This window comes from Ostrinia nubilalis, chromosome 17 (assembly GCF_963855985.1).
Source record: "Ostrinia nubilalis chromosome 17, ilOstNubi1.1, whole genome shotgun sequence".
NCBI lineage: Eukaryota > Metazoa > Arthropoda > Insecta > Lepidoptera > Crambidae > Ostrinia > Ostrinia nubilalis.
This window is the reverse complement of record NC_087104.1, coordinates 7,839,651-7,861,937: the sequence shown is the minus strand read 5'-3', so window position 1 is coordinate 7,861,937 and position 22,287 is coordinate 7,839,651. Positions and strand designations below refer to the sequence as shown.

At 37.2% G+C, this 22,287-nt stretch overlaps 1 long non-coding RNA gene across 1 annotated transcript; it reads left to right on the top strand.

Annotated features, from left to right (window-relative positions):
* The first annotated feature begins 4,448 nt into the window (after positions 1 to 4,448).
* Positions 4,449 to 10,621, top strand: LOC135079976 (uncharacterized). Its single transcript, XR_010258926.1, has 3 exons — positions 4,449 to 4,850; positions 4,926 to 4,976; positions 9,902 to 10,621. It is a non-coding gene; the product is annotated as an uncharacterized LOC135079976 (long non-coding RNA).
* Positions 10,622 to 22,287: the final 11,666 nt, after the last annotated feature.

Genomic DNA, 22,287 nt, shown 5'->3' with positions numbered 1-22,287 from the left:
CCTGGCTCTAAACTACCTCCCTGACAATTTTCAGCTAAATCGGTTCAGCCGTTCTTGAGTTATAAGTGGAGTAACTAACACGACTTTCTTTTATATATATAGATTTACCCTGCTGCGACTTCTGAATATTTATTTATTTATTTATTCATGAATAGAACGGTAGTACCAAAATTACACTAGTCAAACAAGAATAGTCTAGAATTTAGCAAAAGAAGACTAATAAAGCTACGAAATCTTAGCAGATAATGGAATTATCAATTGACCCGCAACGACAATAGGCAATTGAAAATTATTCAAGGTAATCAAGCATAGTCCTTGTGTAGAAAATAGCTTTCATGTTTTATAGAACATGAAGTGAGACTAAATCAATTTAAGTTTTGCATTAATTTTCACAGTGTAAAAATATGTGCTTGAATTGAAATTCGTATTCATCATATTCGTAACATTTCAATAGAACACGTAATGCCCATTCAGAGTAAGAGGCTTTGAAATCAACGCTCGGGCGGAGTGCCAAAACATTAGTTAATAGCTAATAATTAAATTTACTGCTACCAAATCACTTTACACATCTCGATCACGTCATAGTACGTACATTTTGCTTCATATCAAATCTGCGTTGTATCAAATATTACCAAAAATAAGGTGCTTCCATACCTACATACTCGTAATACAGTTAAAAAGTAGGTAGTACCTACTACTATTTACAATTGTAAATAATTAAATGAAATTATAACTGACCGCAAAACTGACTGTGGATAGGTTTGGTTTGTGCATTACTGAATGAGTTTTGGCTATCAATCAATTACACTGGTCAACAAAAAAAATAAAATTGTTTGTTTCCTGTGATTTTTTTTCTGTTTCTATCTCAAATTGACGCATATTTTTTAAATATGGCAACAGTTTTTCTCTAACAGCTTTTGTTTTTAAGTTATAGCTATCTACCTTCATTTAATATTTTTACTTAGATTTTTGATTTAATTGGACAAAAAAATATATTTTGTTGGTGTTTTCGATATTGCTTCGTTATGAAGATGTTGTGTGCTTAATCTAGATTGCTTCTGCTATGTTTGTGGTAAATATAATATTTGAAAAATGTCGAAAACCTCTATCGGATTTCATGAAAACTGCGTAACATCGACACTTTAAAATAAATATTTGAAATTAATTAATCAAGACCACAAATGGGTTATTTGTGTTCTGGGAATAGGTAACTTACTTTAGGCCAACAAGGGGGCTACACAAAATTCCCGTTTCATGTGTATCTGGGACAGTGGTAACAATCAAAAGCATTGGTTACAAAAAATTTGACCAGTGCGGCTTCCCGTACACACAACTTTTTGCTTTTCAGCTAAAGTTGATACAAACTATTTTATAAACATGCCTTTAGTTAGCCAAGACTGTATCACCGTACTGCCACCACTTTATATTAACCTTGGCATCTTGAAACAGTCTGTGAAGGCGCTTGACAAAAGTAACGAATGTTATAATTTTCTTTCATGAAAGTTTTCAGGATTAAGCACAGAAAACTTGAATGTTGGTAATTTTTGATGGGACTCACATTAGGCAACTGGTAAATGATCGTAATTTTAAGAAATCAATGACTGAAGTCCAGTCCTAAGCTTAGAATTCATTTTTTTGGTTATAAGTAATTTCCTAAGCAAAAAGAAATTGTTGAGAGCATGCTATCCAACTTGCAAGAGCTAGGGTGCAACATGGGCATAAAATTACACTTCATGTACTCGCATTAACATCAATTTCCACAAAATGTGGGTGACTTTATTGAGGAGCAGGATAAAAGATGTCATTAGAATTTTCGGACAATGGAAGAAGGTTATCAGGGGCGGTGGTGATCATATATGAATGGCAGACCATTGCTGGAGTTTGCAACAAGATCTACTCAAACTTGTCTATTCAAAGAAATCATATAAAAGATCATTTGCTAGTGTTCAATAGATATTTTATCAACACAATGTAAATTTTTTTGTATTTTTTGGTCAAAATAATAAAACTCTATATTTTAAAAAGTAAAGCTGTTGACGATCTCTCAGTATTTTTTTCATAATCAGGGCCATAGAAATACCCAATAACAGAAAAAAAATTTAAGGAAAAAAAACATGTGTTGACCAGTGATTATTAATCACTAATTAAATAGTATTTAACACGGACAGAAATTCCGCAAGTAAAGAGAATAATTAAAGTTTACATAATCTTCTGTTTATAAGATGCATAAAATGAATAAATTTTGTTCTATTTCTATTTATTACTCGTTGCATATTCTTCTTACCAAGGCGCGATTATTAAACAAAATAATGCCTAAGCTATCTCTAAGAACAATAAGACAACACTTAATTAAAAGCAAACAGCCATGTCTTAAGTACGGAGTGTTTTAATTTAACAAAAACAATATGATGTGTACAGCGACGTCGTATTAAGGAACAATTCTTGCTCGCTCCACCGACATCAGTTTCGCGGAGTTATTTTTCTTCATTCCAAGGCATCTTTATTCACATTTATCTTTTGTTCTCCCTTCCTGTCACTCTCAAGGAAACGTGTATTGTGTATCTCGCTCGAGGCGTTCTTATGAAGCGACGAAATTAAGGGAAAAACTTCAACCTTTTTTGTAAATCGTGCCTCGTGAACTCCTGTACTCCGAGATTAGATAGAGACATTCTCCAGGCCAGGATGTTTTCTTGCCATTTCTCACGAGATGTGGCGAAACGTTTTCGATTTAGTAGCAATATCTCTTGGCGATATTGCGGAATAAAGTCCGAGAGACGTCGACCCAGTTATAAGACTCTTGTAAAATAAATAAGAGGAAAAAGAATTTCGATATTACTTCCGTCTCGTCTCGTCACATTCTATTCGACTTTTATAATCTTCAACGTCGCATTGTCTCCAGAGTCATCTTTCTCAAATAACGAAAAAGTTGATGGTGGATTTTGGAATTGATGGATTCTTAAGTGCATAGAAAATATTTTGCATGCTATTTTTTTTTCTGAATTTCTAACAATTTAAATGTCTTAATCTTATATTAAGCTACTACGAGTATTTCGATCCTTTGTCTAAACAAGATCAGCAAATTGAGAAGCTTAAGTACAAACGTTTTGAGTAAATTGCTATTCATTGCTGAAAGTCTGACACTTCCAAATGCCAAATCTTTAAATATTCTTGTCGAATTTCCGCAAAATTTACGTCCAGGAATGAACCACTTTAAACTATTTTGGGCAGTAGAATAGCATTCTCCGTAATCCTATCACACCCACGCCCACACTTGTGGCTAACCGGAACCGACAGATATTTTTATCTGATTCAGTATCTTTTAGATAAATTCCAGTGGTTTGGTTTGTTGTGATTTTATTTCGCGTTTGAGAACCCACGCGAGAAATTTCGGTGGTTACAAAGCATTGTAACAACTTACACTTTGGTTAAGTTGCCTTTCACAAAGATAAGCCCACTACCCGTTTCAGCGGTTTCAAAGGATGCACAATAGTTGTTTTGCGCTCATTGTGAACTGTGGCAATTCGTTTTATTTTTGTTACTGCTTTCGGACGTTTTTTCTCTCGTTTTGTCTTTGTACAAAGTTAAATTTGCCTCCGTTACGGAGAGAATGAAGTATTTAAGGAAGCAGTTTTAAAAGCCACTTAAAATGAAGAATGAACTGAACTTTTCTTGCCGCTTTTTGAGTGCATCGTCATACTAGTTCAGTACGTCTATATTTGATGGGATATTAGGGAACGTACCCTTTTTATATCCCCCTATTACAGCAAGTGGCGTGGTGGTGTCAATAATGACGGGAATGCCCCGGCGTCCGACCGACCATCAGTCACCCGCTCGCGCTCTGAATACTTGATGTCTTACATCACCTGACGTAATATTTTGAGGTAGAACATCTATTTGTTATTTTAAAATATGGTTATTGAAATTTTTCATATGAAAAAATCAACAGTCTTGGCTGGAAAGTTCTCTCAGAAATATACTAAAAATTACCATGTCACGAATACTTACGAAATCTCTATTAATTAAATGTGGGCAACTAACTTTTATCTTAAAGTACTAGTTTAAAAAGCTGTGCTATCATTTTCCAGACATAATTTCTGTTTTAACTACATAGTAGTAGGTATGTATAACAAATTGCTAAACGTGAGATTATAAATACCTTTTTAATTACATTATTATGTACTTCATTTTCTCTCGGGAAATGGGCCAATTTAAAGTCATCGTGTTGAAACTGCTAAAACTTTTAAGTTCATTCGACACGCACGGGCTAGACAAGCTTTCTAGCAAACGGAAGTGTTCACATTAGTGAGGCAGTAAAAACTGTCTCCAGGGGGATGCCCTTTGCGTGATATTTAAAAGGCTTTGTCCCTTAGCCCTCCGTGTTACAGTGGGAGTAAACTTATTACAGCGCTTTTATAATATTTTGTACTTACTTGTGTAGGTAGATTACAAGTGTTAAGAAGAGCCATCTATTGGAGCGCGTGAGAAGCTCCAACCAAAGATCAATGGCAATACTATCACCGAGCACACCGCATCGATTACGTCACGCGATGTCAAGAAACTACAACAGATGGCGCTGAAGCACACCTATAAAAACGATTGCACAGACGCTTAACGTCTCTCATTCTCATTTGAACTTTCAACTGAAATATTGTAAACGCTTTATTGTAAAGTAATAAATCCCAGTATATCTTCAAAGTCGCCTGATTTACCCGTGTTGATCCATACACACAAGAAGATTAGGAGTCACAGACAATAGCTAGAAATTAGAAGCCTAGGAACACACTCTGAACACGCAAACATTGGTCCTTCGAGCCGGATCATCCATCATCACATCGAGGGATCAGCAAAGGGTCTGGCCAAATCGTTCCTTTTTTCCCCCATCTTATCCCATTTCAATTTTACTAAAGCTGTGCTTGTTCCTCTAGGTACCGTGTTGTGCTTCCTCACGAGTCACGTACGCAGTTTACAGGAATTTGGTGAGTACCCACTTTTATAAATCGTCAAAATGAGTGTTGAAAACGTAACCGTTCGTTGTAAATCTCCTAATTTGTGCGTAGATTCTGATGATACTATAATTAGAGAATTAAATAAAAAACGCGGTTTAATCAAGGGTAGACTGACGTTATTCGTAAATTCTTTTCATAGCCCCTCTCGTCCTAGCGATAAACAATTAACCGAATTAAAATTGCGTAGTGAATTAGCCAAATCATTATTTAGTGAATTTAATAGCATTCAAAGCTCCATCGAAATGCTCATGGTGTTAGATAGTGAAACTGCAATTCAGTTAGAACATCGTGAATCATTTGAAAATATTTATTACGAAACCATGGCAGAAGCAGAAAGTTTAATAAAACGTTTTAGCCTTTCTGATACAACTAGTGCTAGTTCTAGGTGTGAAGCTTCGATAAATATTAAGCTTCCTACTATTTCACTACCCTCCTTTGACGGGTCGTTTGAAAATTGGTTAGAGTTCAGGGATACCTACCTTTCTATGATTCACAACTCCACCCAGCTTGATGACATTCGTAAATTCCATTATTTGCGTACATCGCTAACTAGTCAGGCAGCTCAAGTTATTAAATCAATAGAATGCACATCAGAAAACTACACAATAGCTTGGGATTTGCTCAATGAGAGGTATAATAACGTCAAGTTGCTGGTACATAATCATGTGAAGTCTTTATTTACCATTCAAAATCTAAATAAAGAGACTTCATTTCATTTAAGGAAATTAATTGATATAGTTTCAAAGAATTTACGCGCCTTAAAGACACTCGGGGAACCTATAGAATATTGGGATACACTTATTATTTATATCATTACCTCCAAATTAGACGCAGTAGTTGAGAAAGAGTGGGAGGAACATAAAAATAATTTATTTACGCAGCATCATAAACGCATTAAGTTAGACGATCTCATTACATTCTTGAAAAATAAGGCAGACACTTTAGAAATGATTAAAGCGCATAATTCTTCATCATTTTCTAATAGTAAAGTCCCTTTTGATAACAATAAAAAACCTCAACAACAATCGCAACAAAAATCACATATTTTCGCTTCAACAAAAAATAATGTGAATTCCAAAAGTACCCGCACATGCTCATTATGCAGCGGAAATCATTCGCTTTATTCTTGTACTAAGTTTTTGGATTTAAACGTTAAAGAGAGATTAGAATTCGTTAATAATAAAAGGTTATGTGTTAATTGTTTACGAGCTGGACATTTCGCTTCAGATTGTTATTTTGGTCCGTGTAAACAGTGCAGTAGAAAACACAACAGTTTATTGCACAGTAACAATAATGATAAAGTAGAAAACGCATTAGTATCAGTCGTGGAGTGCCAACCGGATTCGAACCCCGTACTGCACTCGTCGGCAGTGTTACATACAGCCGAACCGACACGAAACGAGAATTCGAACAATAGTTTGTATACGCAGGCGTCAGAAACTGTTTTATTATCCACAGCTTTAGTGGAGATAGCAGGTAATGACAATGTATATCATAAGGCTCGCGCTTTGTTAGATAGCGGCAGTCAACACTGTTTAATTACAGAAAATTTACGTAAAAAATTAAAAGTCGATTCGATACAGTCCACATATCATATCACAGGAATAGGGCATTCACACACTCAGTCAACAGAGTTGTGCGAAATTAAGGTCAGGTCATTAAACGGTGATTATAATACTCGCTGTAAATGTATAGTTTTGAAACATATAACTTCAAATTTACCAACAGTTCCATTACATTATAACTCTTTAGACATTCCGAATAATATTCAGTTAGCCGATTCGTTATTTTATTTACCGTCAAAAATTGACTTATTGATCGGGGCTGACGTGTTTTGGGAATTGTTGATAGAAGGTAAAATGCGTTTACCGGCAGGTCCTTACCTACAAAACACTACGCTAGGTTGGATTATTTCAGGCATTGTTTATAATTCAAAATCAATAAATAACAAAATACAATGTCATCATTTGCAATCTTTACAATTAGATGAGCAGTTACGTAAATTTTGGGAATTAGAAGAAAATTATAGACATAAACAATATCTTACAGAGGAAGAACGCCATTGTGAACAGCTGTTTACTGAAACTACAAAACGTGCAGTTGATGGTCGTTTTTCAGTTCGCATTCCAGTACGAAATGAATTAGTACTTGATGAATTAGGTAATAGTTACGATATTGCAAAAAATAGATTTTTGTCATTAGAACGCAGGTTAGAACGGTCTCAAGAGTATAAAAAAATGTATAGTGATTTTATGCAAGAGTACTTAGACCTAGGTCACATGACACGTATTGAAAACTACACTTCACCTCATTATTTTCTACCGCATCACGGTGTCTTACGAGAGCAAAGTACTACTACAAAACTAAGAGTAGTTTTCAATGCAAGCCAAAAAACATCAACTGGCAAATCTTTAAATGATGTCCAAATGCCAGGGCCTGCATTGCAAAACGAATTATTTTCTATAATTTTGCGTTTTCGTCAATATAAATTTGTCGCTTGCGCGGATATCGAGAAAATGTTCAGGCAAATATTAATTCATGAAGATCAAAGAGATTTACAGTTAATATTATGGCGAGAAAATCCATCACAGCCTATCAGTGTGTACCGGCTTAATACTGTAACATACGGTACGGCGTCTGCACCGTACTTGAGCAATCGTTGCATTAAACAACTAGGCTTTGACTGTACGGACGAAGACATTTCACGTACAATATTAACAGATTTTTATGTAGATGACCTTATAACTGGTTCAGATTGTATTGAGAAGTTATCACACATATGTAAGGGTGTATCTGAAACTTGTCTATCTGGTTGTTTTCCCTTAAGGAAATGGACATTTAATTCGCCTGAAAATATTTTGAATAATAACATAACTTTTGATAATTCCAAAAATTTTTCTTTAGATGAAAATTATTCCAGTAATACTCTTGGTTTAGGTTGGTTTAACAAAAGCGACGAATTTCATTTCACATCAAAGGTCAATTTTGAATGTAATAATGTTAGTAAACGACAAATTCTATCAATTGTTTCACAGATTTATGACCCTCTCGGTTTGTTAAGCCCGTTTATAATTATTGGCAAAATGATATTACAAAAGTTATGGTTATGTAAACTTGATTGGGACGATGAAGTACCTATTAATATTTTAAAGAATTGGGAAAAGTTTATTGAAGCATTAACTTATTTACATAATATTCGCGTACCGCGTCATGTTGTAGGAACGTGTGACCATTCTAGGATCGAATTACACATATTTACGGATGCGAGCGAGGCTGCATACGGTGCGTGCGCTTATGTTCGGACGTGCAATAGTAATGATGACGTCATCACGGTGAGATTATTATGTTCGAAGAGCCGCGTCGCGCCAGTGAAACCGGTTAGCATTCCACGGCTCGAGTTATGCGGTGCACTATTGGGAGCTAGATTGTATGATAAAATAATTAAATCACTTCGATTGAACTTTGACAAAGTTGTTTTTTGGACAGATTCTACTATAGTTCTCAGATGGTTGCAAATGTCACCACATCAGTTAAAGACTTTTGTGCAGAATCGCGTTGTTGAGATAAATGAGTTGACAAGCAACACAATTTGGCTGCATGTAAACTCGTCAAATAACCTGACCTGGTTTCCCGTGGAGTACTTTTAAATGAATTGAGTTCATCAACTTTATGGTGGAACGGACCCACCTTTTTATTTGAAGATAGCATAAAATGGTCACAAAATCAAAATAATATTTTACAGAACTTAAATGATTTACCTGAGTTAAAACTTCCCACTACAAACTTGTTGTGTAGTAGCGATTCTAATTTACCTATCATTGATTTCAGCCGATTTTCTAAACTAAATCGATTACAAAGAACTTGTGCTTATGTAATGCATTTTATACATAACATACGAACAAAATCTATTGATGAGCGGTTACACGGGCCGTTATCAGTAGAAGAACTTGATAAATCCTTATTGTTTATAGTTAGACAGGCACAAATAGAATCGTTTCCTGAAGAATACAATGCGCTTTATAATAATCTTGCTATAAATAAATCAAAACGTAATATTTCCAGTTTAAATATATTTTTAGATACTGACAAAATCATAAGAGTCGGGGGCAGATTAGTTAATTCTGAATTTTCATATGACAAAAAGCACCCCATTTTATTGTGTAGTAAACATATCTTTACCTATTTATTATTTCAAAGTCAACAATTAAAATTATTGCACGCTGGGCCTCAATTAATTTTATCTCATATCAGATACAATTGGTGGCCACTAGGCGGTAGAAACTTAGCAAAAAAAGTCGTTAACCAGTGTGTCATATGTTGTCGTTTGAAAGGTAAAATAGTACAACCAATCATGGGTAACTTACCAACTGAACGAGTAACTGCAAATTTTCCTTTCATAAACTGTGGAGTAGACTATGCTGGACCTTTATTTATTTTAAATAAGAAAGGTAGGGGTTCCAGACTAGAAAAATGTTATTTATGTCTGTTTATATGTTTTTCAACTCGAGCGATACACTTGGAACTAGTAACTAGTTTGTCTTCACAGAGTTATATTTTAGCACTGAAACGATTTATTTCCCGGAGAGGAAAACCTTATCAAATATTTTCCGATAATGGACGTAACTTTGTAGGAACAGCTCGTGAATTTTCAGATTTTTTAAAGAGTAATTCTCAGTCTATCATTGATTACGCTTCAGATAATCACATTAAATTTAAATTCATTCCCCCTTACGCGCCTCATTTTGCCGGTTTATGGGAAGCTGGGATCAAGTCATGTAAGCACCATATAACACGTGTGGTAGGAAATGTAAACATGACTTATGAGGAATTCAGCACAGTTTTGGTACAAATTGAAGCTGTCCTGAATTCCCGCCCTATGTATCCTTTATCCTCAGACCCCAACGACTACTCTCCACTCACTCCTGCCCACTTCACTATTGGTCGGCCGCTGACTGCACCTGCAGAGAGTGATATTACCGCTGCAACCACGAACACACTCAATCGTTACCAGCGAGTTGAACAGCTGAGGCAGACATTTTGGAGGAGATGGTCTACAGAGTACATATCAGAGCTTCAGAAACGTACTAAATGGCAACAGAAAACTGAAGACTTGCAAACTGGAACATTGGTTGTCATAAAGGACGATAACCTTCCGCCGCTGAAATGGCGGTTAGGACGCATAATAACTCTGATTTCAGGCAGTGACGGCGTACCAAGGGTTGCTGTCATTCGGACGGCCACGGGCGTCATACACAGGGCATTCTCAAAGATATGCCCACTTCCGGTCGCTGAGGTGCCAGGTTCGAGGCTCGGCGAGTGACACGACGTGAGCTGAGATGTTGAGAGGGAGTCTCTCAAGGCCCGCCGGAATGTTAAGAAGAGCCATCTATTGGAGCGCGTGAGAAGCTCCAACCAAAGATCAATGGCAATACTATCACCGAGCACACCGCATCGATTACGTCACGCGATGTCAAGAAACTACAACAGATGGCGCTGAAGCACACCTATAAAAACGATTGCACAGACGCTTAACGTCTCTCATTCTCATTTGAACTTTCAACTGAAATATTGTAAACGCTTTATTGTAAAGTAATAAATCCCAGTATATCTTCAAAGTCGCCTGATTTACCCGTGTTGATCCATACACACAAGAAGATTAGGAGTCACAGACAATAGCTAGAAATTAGAAGCCTAGGAACACACTCTGAACACGCAAACAACAAGCATTGTCGTGTTTATATGTTTGAGTACTTATGAATTTTAATGTCGAAGCAGAAATGTTCGTTTATGCTTGCAAAATGTAGTCTTGCTGTTGAAATTGGAAATAAACATTTTTATTCAGTTTCTCTATTCAATTCTTTACATCCGATGTTGTACGATCCATATTTAGGTAAGTATCCCGCCCTTAATTTAAAATGTTGCCATCACGAGACAAGACCAAGACAAGACAGAAAAGATCTCGTGTAGAGCCAAGCTTCTAACCTACACTCCCTAGCTCTACAAGCCCTGACTAAACTGGCTCTACTATACATTAGTCAAAATATGTGGCATACGCATACACTTCCTTATCTTCAGAAATCAGTGGAAAATTGGCCACGTATGTAAGCAGCCAACTGTACAGTCAGGTGCACTCCACCTGGAGGCGTTAAATATTCAGCGGGCGACGGTGATTGATGGCTGAGTGTACCCTAGTCGGTGGTCGTGTCACAGGCAAATAAAACGTTTCCATGAAAAGAAAGGGATAGGAAGAATAATTTTAACACAGCTATAACTCTTGTACGAACACAATAATATTTTGTTCTGTGGCAACCTCGTTCTATGTTCTGTGGTGGCAATCTAATAGAGTCTTAATCATCTTTCTTGAAGATCAACTGCTCAATCTTAGTGAAAGATAAGGACTGATTTTCGTCTTAATCAGTTGGTCAGATAATTAAAGGTCAAGAACTGCACTTTTTTAATTGGCTAGAAGTTATGAGTGTCAGGATGTAGGTATCCCACTTGCTATTTAAAAGTGTAGCATATAATATCCAGCCGTTTCTAGAAATACAGACCGTACACTGATAGCTTTCTGCATTACCCAACAACCATGGTTGACTGGCGGAATGCTTTTAACATTTAGTATGTTCGTTATTTGCGCAATAAAGTATTTAAATAATACAAATAAATAAATATATAGTAATGTTTCTGAGTCCTAAAATCCAAACAGACAAACATAATACAAACGCAAAGTGGCACAGATAAAGTGTTAATCGACTTTCTTCTCTAAGTCAGTGGGTCAGACAAGTTGGAAAATTGGCTACATATTTAAGCAGTCTGTACAGTCAGGTGCTGCACTCCGTTGGAGCCATCAAGTATTCAGCGAGAGGCGACAGCGACTGATGGTGGGGGTTTCCCTGGTCTGAAAGTAACACTATCCGTACTCCTATAAATAATATTGCTAATATTATAAAGAGGGAAGATCAGATTGTTTGTTTGTATTGAATGAAGGCTTAGAAACTACTGGGCTAATTTGAACAATTCTTTTTTTTATATTTGTCTTTCTTTTTTTATTTTATGTAAACAGTAAGCTGGTAACACTTAGATACATCGACAATAAATTAGAGAAATTAGCACCTGTAAAAGTATCCACAATATACCTACCACAGTGTTTATCTTGATAGGGTGTCGTCTTTTTTTTCCTTTAAAATAAATGTCGCCCACTGCCATCACTTTAATTTCTAAGGAAATGAATTATGAGTTTCTCTCTTTTATCAATGAACCACAGAAGTGTTGTTTTATCATAAGTTTCTGCTGCAGACTGTACAAATTGCTCACATCATACCGTCCAATGTATTTGCAGTGGTGGACGGGTCGTTTGAAGTGACACCGAGTAACAAGCGTGCATACGACCAATTGCATTACACACGTATGGAAACACGGCGAGTAACTAAATGACTTTTTTAAATTGTTACAGAATATACTTTACTGAATTCCGTTAATTGACGTCATTGCTTTTTATACCTCTTCTTGGTACTTTTAAGTAAAAAGTTTGGTTTAAACTAGTAGACTCCAGAGAAAGGTAGGAGGTATAACAGGCTTTATCTAGATTTTATGTCGAAAAAACACAAAGGCATTTCGATTATGACTACCTTAGTGATTTTTTTTATACTTGACGATAATTTAGTTCTTATCTCTTTTTCAGCGCACGTATCCATACAAAAGATCATATTTTACCATTTTCCAACATCTCAAACCGACAAAATAAACTTCATAAACATAACGACACACATTTTAATTGCTATAGGTACATGTTCCGACGCCTTTGTATTTCGTATACATGCTCGGAAAGCTCGGTTTTACTGCTTACAATTATGAATACACCTTTGATGCTTAAATAACTCATTTTATTCATCACAAAATAACATAAGGGTGGGTAATTTTATTGAGTCGCATGAGTGCTTTAAGTGACATTTAACGAGCGTACTTTGTGTTAAAACAATGGGTTATTTATTAACATAGGATACTTTGTGTCTTACATGTATGTGTGTAAAATTATTTAGGAAACCATGTAAAAGGAGAAAAACGAAATATCAGTCATACTAAATGACAGTTGCGAAAAGATAAAATAAAGGATATTAATAAGTGGTTCCTTCTCAGATTCTCTCTCTCCTGAATGTAACTATAAGTTAATGAAATTACACATTATGGATGCAATAAAGTATTGAGTATTGAGTATTGAAATCCTTTAACCCTTCAAGTACCAGCGAATCGAGACCCAAATAGAAATCGATCGTTCGGAAAGTCATTCTCATTCGACCACTTAAGCTTAGGGTTCCACGAGTTACCGTTTCAAAAAAATCTTATTTAAATTAATTAAAATTTTCTTGCCTCAAGATTTAATTTTACAATTTCATTTTTTTTCGCACTTCGAATGTATGAACACAATGAACAAAGATATATTTTATCTTTTGTTATCGAAGAATTGCGCGTGGTCGGAAGCGGATGCGCTTCGTCTTGTCAGACGCGACGCGGCGTGATTATGGACAAACAACACACTACTTTAACGCAAGGGCTGCCATAGTAAAATATTAATATTTGTAAAGACCATTTTCCTAATTGATAAGATTTTAACGCTCAGCTAACTATGCCGAATAGGCCTTGGCACAGAACACCGACTTTTAGTTGGCCGATAGTTGGGCCCGATTCTCTTTTGTATGAAGAATCGGCCGATATCAATGTGCGCAGTTTCATACTTACATGTCCGTACTGATTAACATCCCGGCCCAACTATCGGCCGACAAAAAGTATGTGGTCTTCGGCTAGGCTAAGTTTGATCCGCCTTTGCCCCTATTTAACTATTGTAGAGACTACTTACTGCACATCAAGATAGGCACCATGACATCTTACAATATTTGCTAAAATAAAAACGTATTTCAGTTCAGTGACTGAAAACTTTTTTCTTTCTTCTGAGCGTTTAACATAGTTTGTTACACAGTTAGTTAGAAGTTAACTAAGCTTACCTAATAATGGAACTGTTTTCATTTTATAAGTGGCTATCTGTGGTCTGTTTTCTTTTTTTTTAAAATTCACTTCCGCTTTGTATTTAGCTATAAGTAGATGTTCGTTTCTTCTTTTCGAAACTTGGCTGTATTTCCTCCTTAATAATCTTCCATAAAAACGATTTCCTTTAACCTCAATTCTTAATGTTTTTTGATAAAAATTATCACAGACTCGTGGTCACCGCCCTTACCGCCAGAACTCATTGTCAGAAGTAGCGCCCTTAATTTCTTTCGAAATTAGGCCAAACTTAATTGATAATAATTAAAGCAGATATAATAAGCCGGAGGCCATCATCTCCGCATAACTTTATCTTTGAAGAGGTACAGTTAGCATGAAAAGGAATTGCGTTCTGAAATATCATCTCCGTTCTAATTTAGATTTAATTAACAAAGTTCTTATTTATGGAAAACTTTGGCTAATTACCTACACCTACTTAATCTAATCATACTATTCTCACTTCACCCATTTACCTACATACCTACTAGCTGATTTTTTACTTTAGTACTTTACAAATAACTTCATAATTAGGAACTTTCTATCTGAATTCTAATTACTTTAGAACAGTCTCAAAAATTTATGATAACTAATTAACCGCTTGAGTCCCAGACGGCATTCATTAATGTCATAACAATTGATTATCTATTGTGTCTAGATTCGCGGGCCTTGAAGGATTAAAAGTCATGACAAAGCAAACAACCACGAACTATCTTACGTTGGTAGGAAAAATACAGAATCAGAAATACGTTTCTAAGCTACTTAAAGAGTAGAATAAGTTTGGCATCCACCTCAGGGACCGATCGTCTTTTTATAAATTGCCGTGATTCAGATTCTCTCTCTAAGGAGCATGCTGCAGCTTCCTTCTTAAGCCAACACGGCATGCATTCGAACTGGCCGCCGAGAAAATGCTTAAATGTCGATCATCATTTTGTTTTTTATCTTCTTACCTGAAGAACGCGGATCTTTTGTTTTTAAATTTTGTAAAGAGAATAAAATAGAATTAAAAAAAACCGGCCAAGTGCGAGTCGGACTCGCGCACCGAGGGTTCCGTACAAACCTGCAAGGTTTACAAAGTTCGTTCATTACGACAATCGAGTCATAACTATGGTATTTTTATTGCAAAATGAAATTCATAAGTTTATATTTATTAAAAAATATATATTTTTACTAATGTAACTAAAAATTTAAGGTTTTCGGAATTTTTCCTTTATGTGTGCTATAAAACGTTGCTTCATGCCAAATTTCAAGATTCTAGGTCGACTGGAAGTACCCTTTAGGTTTTAATTCCCTTGTGAAATGAAACACTCTTGTAGGTTGTTCTAACTTGTATTTCAGCACCACTGATTTACACAATTCCGACATTATGACGTCATCTTAATAGTACCTCTTGCTTTGAACGCTCAAATCGAACTGACTGTCCAGCGGCATGCCAGCGATAAGGTAACTTCCCCTTCCATCAGTGAAAGTCGACCGGTTCAAAACGACTTATCGACGGCATGCTCCGGAACTAGTCAAATGCAATACTTATTTCATAATTATCTGTTTTCTTAATTTTTAAAATACTAAAATGTATACAATAAAAATCTAAAATAATTAAATTAAATAATAAATATGAAATAATTGGATTTAATACAAAATAAATTCTAAAATCATTCTAATGTCTGCAAAATGCCTAGGAAGTAATCAAATAAAGTATTTTAATTTAATAATGGGTTTTTGGGTTCTTCTAAAATACAATACAAATACTAACTAACTATTTAAAAGTAACCAATAATCGTATAAAATACAATATAAATTCTAAAATCATTACACTTGCGAGTACTTGCGAGTTTCAAAATATGCAGCTTAAATTGCTGTTTCTTTTGATTGCGTTGACATAGAAGTTTGATTTTGTTACAGCTTAAAGGTATTATAGACCTGAGTATTTGGTATGAATTTCAATTTAATACCTCTACGCGTTTATGAGGAAATGGGTAGTAAGTTTAAAATTATTAAAAAAATATATATTATGTGATGTAACTAAAAATTTATGGTTTTCGTAATTTTTCCTTTATCTATGCTATAAGACGTTGCTTCGTACCAAATTTCAAGATTCTGAGTTCACGGGAAGCACCCTGTAGGTTTTGATTCCCTTGCAAGTGTCGAAAATTTGCGGCATAAACGGCTGTATCTTTTGATTGCGTTGGCTTAGAAGTTTGATTTTTTCACAGCTTCAAGGGACAGTAGACCTGAGTAATTGATATAAATTTCAGCTTCATACCTCCACGCGTTCCTGAGAAAAAGGGTCTTGACAGACGGACGGACGGACAACAAAGTGATCCTATAAGGGTTCCGTTTTTTCCTTTTGAGGTACGGAACCCTAAAAACAAAAGATCATAGATTTTTTAAATTTTAAACAATGTCTAAGTGGTCGAATACCTTGTAAAAAACAAATTCGATTCTCATAGATTGAATCCATGATGCCCAGATAAGATGTAGGTAACATAAATAGAAAATTAAGTTTATGCAGTTGTGCTTTCCTAGCTGAAAACGTCGTTTAACAAAATGCTATGTTGAAATGTGACCTTATAATTTATTATTTTTATGTTATTTTATGGTGTAGTTTTATTACCCAATAGTTACAATATGCTAAGTACCACAATGAGCACTAAATATAGGTAACTAAAATTGTTTGAGAACTGGAAAAAAGGTGTATGAATTTTCTCAGCCTCCTAAACCGTGTCAGATGAGTTCCAACTTGCCCCGGGGATCTTTCGTCTCAGTACTAAATCACAGGCTCCCAGAGGACCCAACACAAATGCAAGTAAAATAACTCGTAACTCGCAATAAGCATACGAAGAAAACGCCCGCTGAACGTTTTGTCGTCGCTTTTTTCGAAACCAAATGGTAATAACTTGTGATCCAAACGATTTGCTCCACAAAAAAGATATGAGAACTTTTTTGCTAATATTAAGCTTTTACAATCTATTTTCTTCGTCCTATTATCATTTAATACTACCACAGGTTTGATACAATAATGCCTGTTTTCACCATCAATCCCTAATTTTTGAATGACCCCTATGAAAACAAAATTCCTATTATGTGTTACCATAAAGGTCACTTAAAAATTAGGGATTGATGGTGAAAACGGGCATAAGTGTACTAAAATGTTTGACAAAAAAGATCCAGGAACAGAAAAACAAACACCATCGAGAAGCTCTTTTTAAGGGTTTACAACATTATAAAATTGATTAGTCTAAGCAGTTAGGTATACGAGTTAGGTTATGGTATAGATAGGCAGTTTTAGCAAATAAAAATACTAAAGTTTTTGAAATAAAAAAAAATAACTGTAGTAGTAGTACTATGTAATGGCTCAAAACTTTTTTATGGTGACCAAAAATCTGCAACTATTCTTTGGCTAAATGTAATCGGAATTCGAGAAAAACTTCGGCATCCATTTTTTCGCGCGTAATCCGCTCCAATATCGACATTATACCCAAATTCGGCATTATACCCAAATTCGAGGATAGAATACCGAATAGCTGGCAACACAGTTGGATTTGGCTTGAATAAGTCGAGGATTATTTTGCTTTGATCGTACAACGGAAAACAAAAAGATAACCAAAAGTTTGGAAACTATCGTGATACACAATTTTACAGTGGAACTTTTTGAAGTAAAATATCATGTTTTACGTACTTTATATGAATGTTGATTTCTCTAATCACAACATACACGCAGAGTATTACAGCCTCCTGTCACATAAAAAAAAGAGTACAAAAGTAATGTAGAGTTATCTACCGATAGCTATTGTACCGATATACTCGTAAGTATCGTTTAGACCAAAAATACGTTTGAATTAAAATTACTAACCTAACTTGCTCGTTGAATTACCTGGTGCGATTTAATTTAGTCATATATTTTTTCGCAGTATTAGATTATATCAGTCTACCAATCTGGAACAATCGTTCTTCTTTATCGAATACAATACTCCTATTGCGCTATAAGTAATATTTCAGTGAGCTTGCCAAAGCATTTTAGGCCTAAAGGTGTTTTATTTTCTGCATTGCTTTGCCCTTTTTAATGAGGTCGAAGTGCATCGTTAGCCGGCTATATCTACGCGGTATCGATGGCTCTCGAGCCGCGACTAAGCGTCGAGTTTCCAACGTCATTATTGTTTTCAAGAGTTCTGAAGGAAGCTGTATTAATCCAACACTATACTTTTGATATTAACAATGGCTTTTCTCTTTTCAGGTAAGTTTCGATCGTGATATATGAAACGACTGCCTTTATATTGTAAGTACACACAATAGACTATATTTTCAGGGAAACATGCTTTTTCATGCTAAAATTATACGTGCAATACACAATAGAGAATCTTTCACAAGTCAACGTCTTATTTACTTGCTTCAGAGATATAAATATAAAAGCCCACATAATTACGTGACCCGTTAAAAACATAGCCCTCTTAAGTCTTTTTTACATCTAAAGGCAGCAGGTTAGGTATGTCTCTATTAATGAAACTGTATTGTAGTTATTTGGTTTCTTTCACATTTATATTCACATGTATGCTAAAATTGGCTTGAAATAGTGTATAATTAAATATAAATACAAGATACGTGAAAATGTTTGCCGGGTTTGGCGTTCACACAATTATGTAGCTCATACGGCGTCCAGCTGGTGGTCATCAATTTGGCAGCGTGCCAACAGGGACGCGGTCTCGATAACTGAATATGCACCGGACACAACCAGGATTAGGGACGTCACCGCGCAATGAAAACGCTTTGTTGTAGCCCTATTTTGGACAGCTTGACTGGCCAAGTTTGGAGTGGTTGGAATGGACTGTCACTGTCTGTCAGTCGCGCAGCTGCTGTATGAACATGATGGAATTAACATTTATGACTATGACTATGTGAGACTCATCTTAATCTAAAATAAAAATAATATGCAGATTGACATAACTAGGATTAGGGCAGACACCGCGCCATCGCAGGAATGAAAACGCTAGTTGACGCGTTTACTGTAGCCCTATGGGCCCTCGCCCACGGCGACTTTTTGTAGCGATGCAGTCGCGCTGCTGTAGCGCGTTAGTAGCGCGTTGCCATCACTTCTGTAGTGCGTTGCAAATGCGACTAACGTGCGTTAGTAGCGATGCTGTCACCTTGGGCGAGGACCCTATTTTGGACAGATTGACTGACCATCCAAGACTCCCTCATGTCCATCAGTCGCGCAGTAGCTGTATGTGCGACTCGTCATATTCTGAAATTAAATGATAACTGAATAAGCACCGGTCACAACTAGGATGCCGGCTTATCACCGCGGCATCGCTGGGAAACCGCTTTGTTAGCGATTTGTTGTAGCCCTATTTTGGACAGGTTGATTAGCCAAGTCAAGTCTTTTTTGGAGTGGTTGAAATGATGTTGAACCTAGTCACTGTCCATCAATCGCGCAGCAGTTGTGAGACTAGTTCTAGTCCGAAATGAAATGAAATCATAACTGAATATTCACCGAACGTAACTAGGATTAGGGCCGTCAGCGCGCCGCGCAATGAAAACGCTTTGTTGACGCGTTTTGTTGTAGCCCTATTTGGGCAAGTTGACTGGCCAAGCCACGACTCTTTTTGAAGTGGGTGGAACTGTCTCTCACATCCAGTTGTGGGACTCGTCACAATAATCTCTCTACTAAAGTCTTCCATCGCTTACCAAAAACATTTTGTGTTTGGCAGGTCTTTTCGATGTATATTCGATCTTATATTGTACACAACTCAAGGGGAGTAACAACACAAGTAGTGTAGGGAGAATACAATCCAACACTATACTTTACTCTAGAGTGTAGTTACAATAGAAATTGTAGGCATATAATAATATGTAGGTATACATAGTTGGTTACTTAATTACGTGAACCAATGGGATAGGAAATATATGACGATCTAAAAAGGCATTAAATTAACTTTGTCAGTTTTATAGTCAGCCATAAAAATATAAATTATTACTAAACTATGGAAAATATTTCCTCACTTGACACAGAAGTGGCACTTTATGGAAAGCCTTCAATCTTGAATATTGATCATCTTGGAATCCATTCTTGTAAGGCTTCAAACCTCTCGACGGAAGAGGGAAACTTATTAGTTTTTGCGGAAAACTAAATAATATTTCCAAAGAAAACTAACCATTACAAAACAGTCAGTTCGTTCGTTTCAGCCAAATGACGTCCACTGCTGGACAAAGGCCTCCCCCAAGGTTTTCCACAATGAACGGTCCTGCGCTGCCCGCATCCAGGCTCTTCCCGCGACCCTTACCAGATCGTCGGTCCACCTAGTAGGAGGCCTGCCCACGCTACGTTTTCCAGCCCGTGGTCGCCACTCGAGAACTTTCCTGCCCCAACGGCCATCGTCTCTACGAGCTATGTGCCCCGCCCACTGCCACTTGATTTTAGCAATTCTGCGAGCTATGTCGGTTACTTTGGTTCTCCTACGGATCTCCTCATTTCTGATTCGATCACGCAGGGAAACTCCGAGCATAGCCCGCTCCATCGCCCTTTGGGTGACCTTGAGCCTTCTTATGAGGCCCATAGTAAGCGACCACGTTTCGGATCCATATGTCAACACTGGCAACACACACTGCTCGAAGACTTTCGTCTTGAGACACTGCGGTATTTCGGACATGAGTATATGGCGAAGCTTCCCGAACGCTGCCCATCCGAGTTGGATTCGACGATTGACCTCTTTCTCGAAGTTGGACCTACATAACTGGACTGTTTGTCCCAGGTATACATAATTGTCGACAACTTCAAGTGTAGAGTCTCCAACCTTCAGAGGAGTGGGTGCAACACGGACATTAGACATGATTTTTGTCTTGTCCATGTTCATTCTGAGGCCCACTTGTTGAGAGGCTCTACTGAGGCCATCGAGCATTGTGCCTAGATCCTCCAAGGTCTCAGCCATGACTACGATATCGTCCGCGAATCGAAGGTGGGTGATGTACTCGCCGTTGATATTTATGCCAAATCCGTTCCAGTCCAGAAGCTTGAAGACATCTTCCAGGGCGGTGGTAAACAGTTTTGGAGATATGACGTCTCCCTGTCTTACCCCTCGCTGCAACTGGATAGGTTTCGAATCCCGATCCTGGAGGCGGACCGACATTGTGGCGTTTTTGTACAAACCCCTCAACACTTCGATATATCGATAGTCAATTTGGCACCTTTGGAGAGACTGTAGCACTGCCCAGGTCTCGACCGAATCGAAGGCTTTCTCATAATCCACAAACGCCAGGCAAAGTGGTTGATTATACTCCTCGGTCTTCTGTATAATCTGCCTTAGCGTATGTATGTGGTCTATGGTACTAAAGCCTTTTCGGAAACCGGCTTGTTCGGGAGGCTGGAAGTCGTCGAGCCTGCGAGCGAGACGATTCGTAATGACTCTTGAAAACAGCTTGTAGACATGGCTCAGAAGTGAGATGGGTCTATAATTCTTCAATAAGGTTTTGTCACCTTTTTTGAGGAAGAGTACCACCACACTTCTGTGCCATGTCGTAGGCGTTTTTCCTTCGAGGATGACGGAATTGAACAGCTTCTGAAGAGCCCTCAGTACCGGCGTTCCGCCTGCCTTCAAAAGCTCAGCCGTGATTCCATCATCACCCGGTGCCTTGTTGTTCTTCAGCTGTTTGAGAGCCATTCTAATCTCGTACAGACTGACGTCCGGGATATCTTCGGTATAGTGTCGGGTCAGTCTAGCTCTTGGGTCTTCGGCTAGATTTGTGACAGGTGCACGTACACTCGTGTATAATTGTCCGTAGAACTTCTCGACCTCTTCCAATATCTCCGGCCCCGACGAAATGGCTCTGCCATCCTCTGTCTTCAGCTTGGTCAGTTGACTTTGGCCAACAGACAGATCTCTTGCGAACACTTTAGAGCCCTTGTTTCGCTCAATCGCCTCTTTAATACGGTCTGTATTAAATTGGCGTAGGTCGCGAGTCAAAGACTTGGAGATCTGTCTGTTAAGGCGCCGATACTGAGCAGCATCTTCAGAGGACTGCAGAACCAAGTTCCGTCTCTCTTCCATGAGTTGATTGGTGAGGTCAGAGATCTTTTTGGTTCCTTTTGAACGACGGGTTTTAAAGAACTTAGACCCAGTCGTTTGGACAATTTCCACGAACCTGTCATTGTATTTGTCCACATTTTCGCAGTCTCCTAGGCATTCGAAACGATTTTGCAACTCGAGCTGAAAGCTTTCGGGGTTTTGGAGTTGGATGGGCGCTGGGCGGAGCGTAG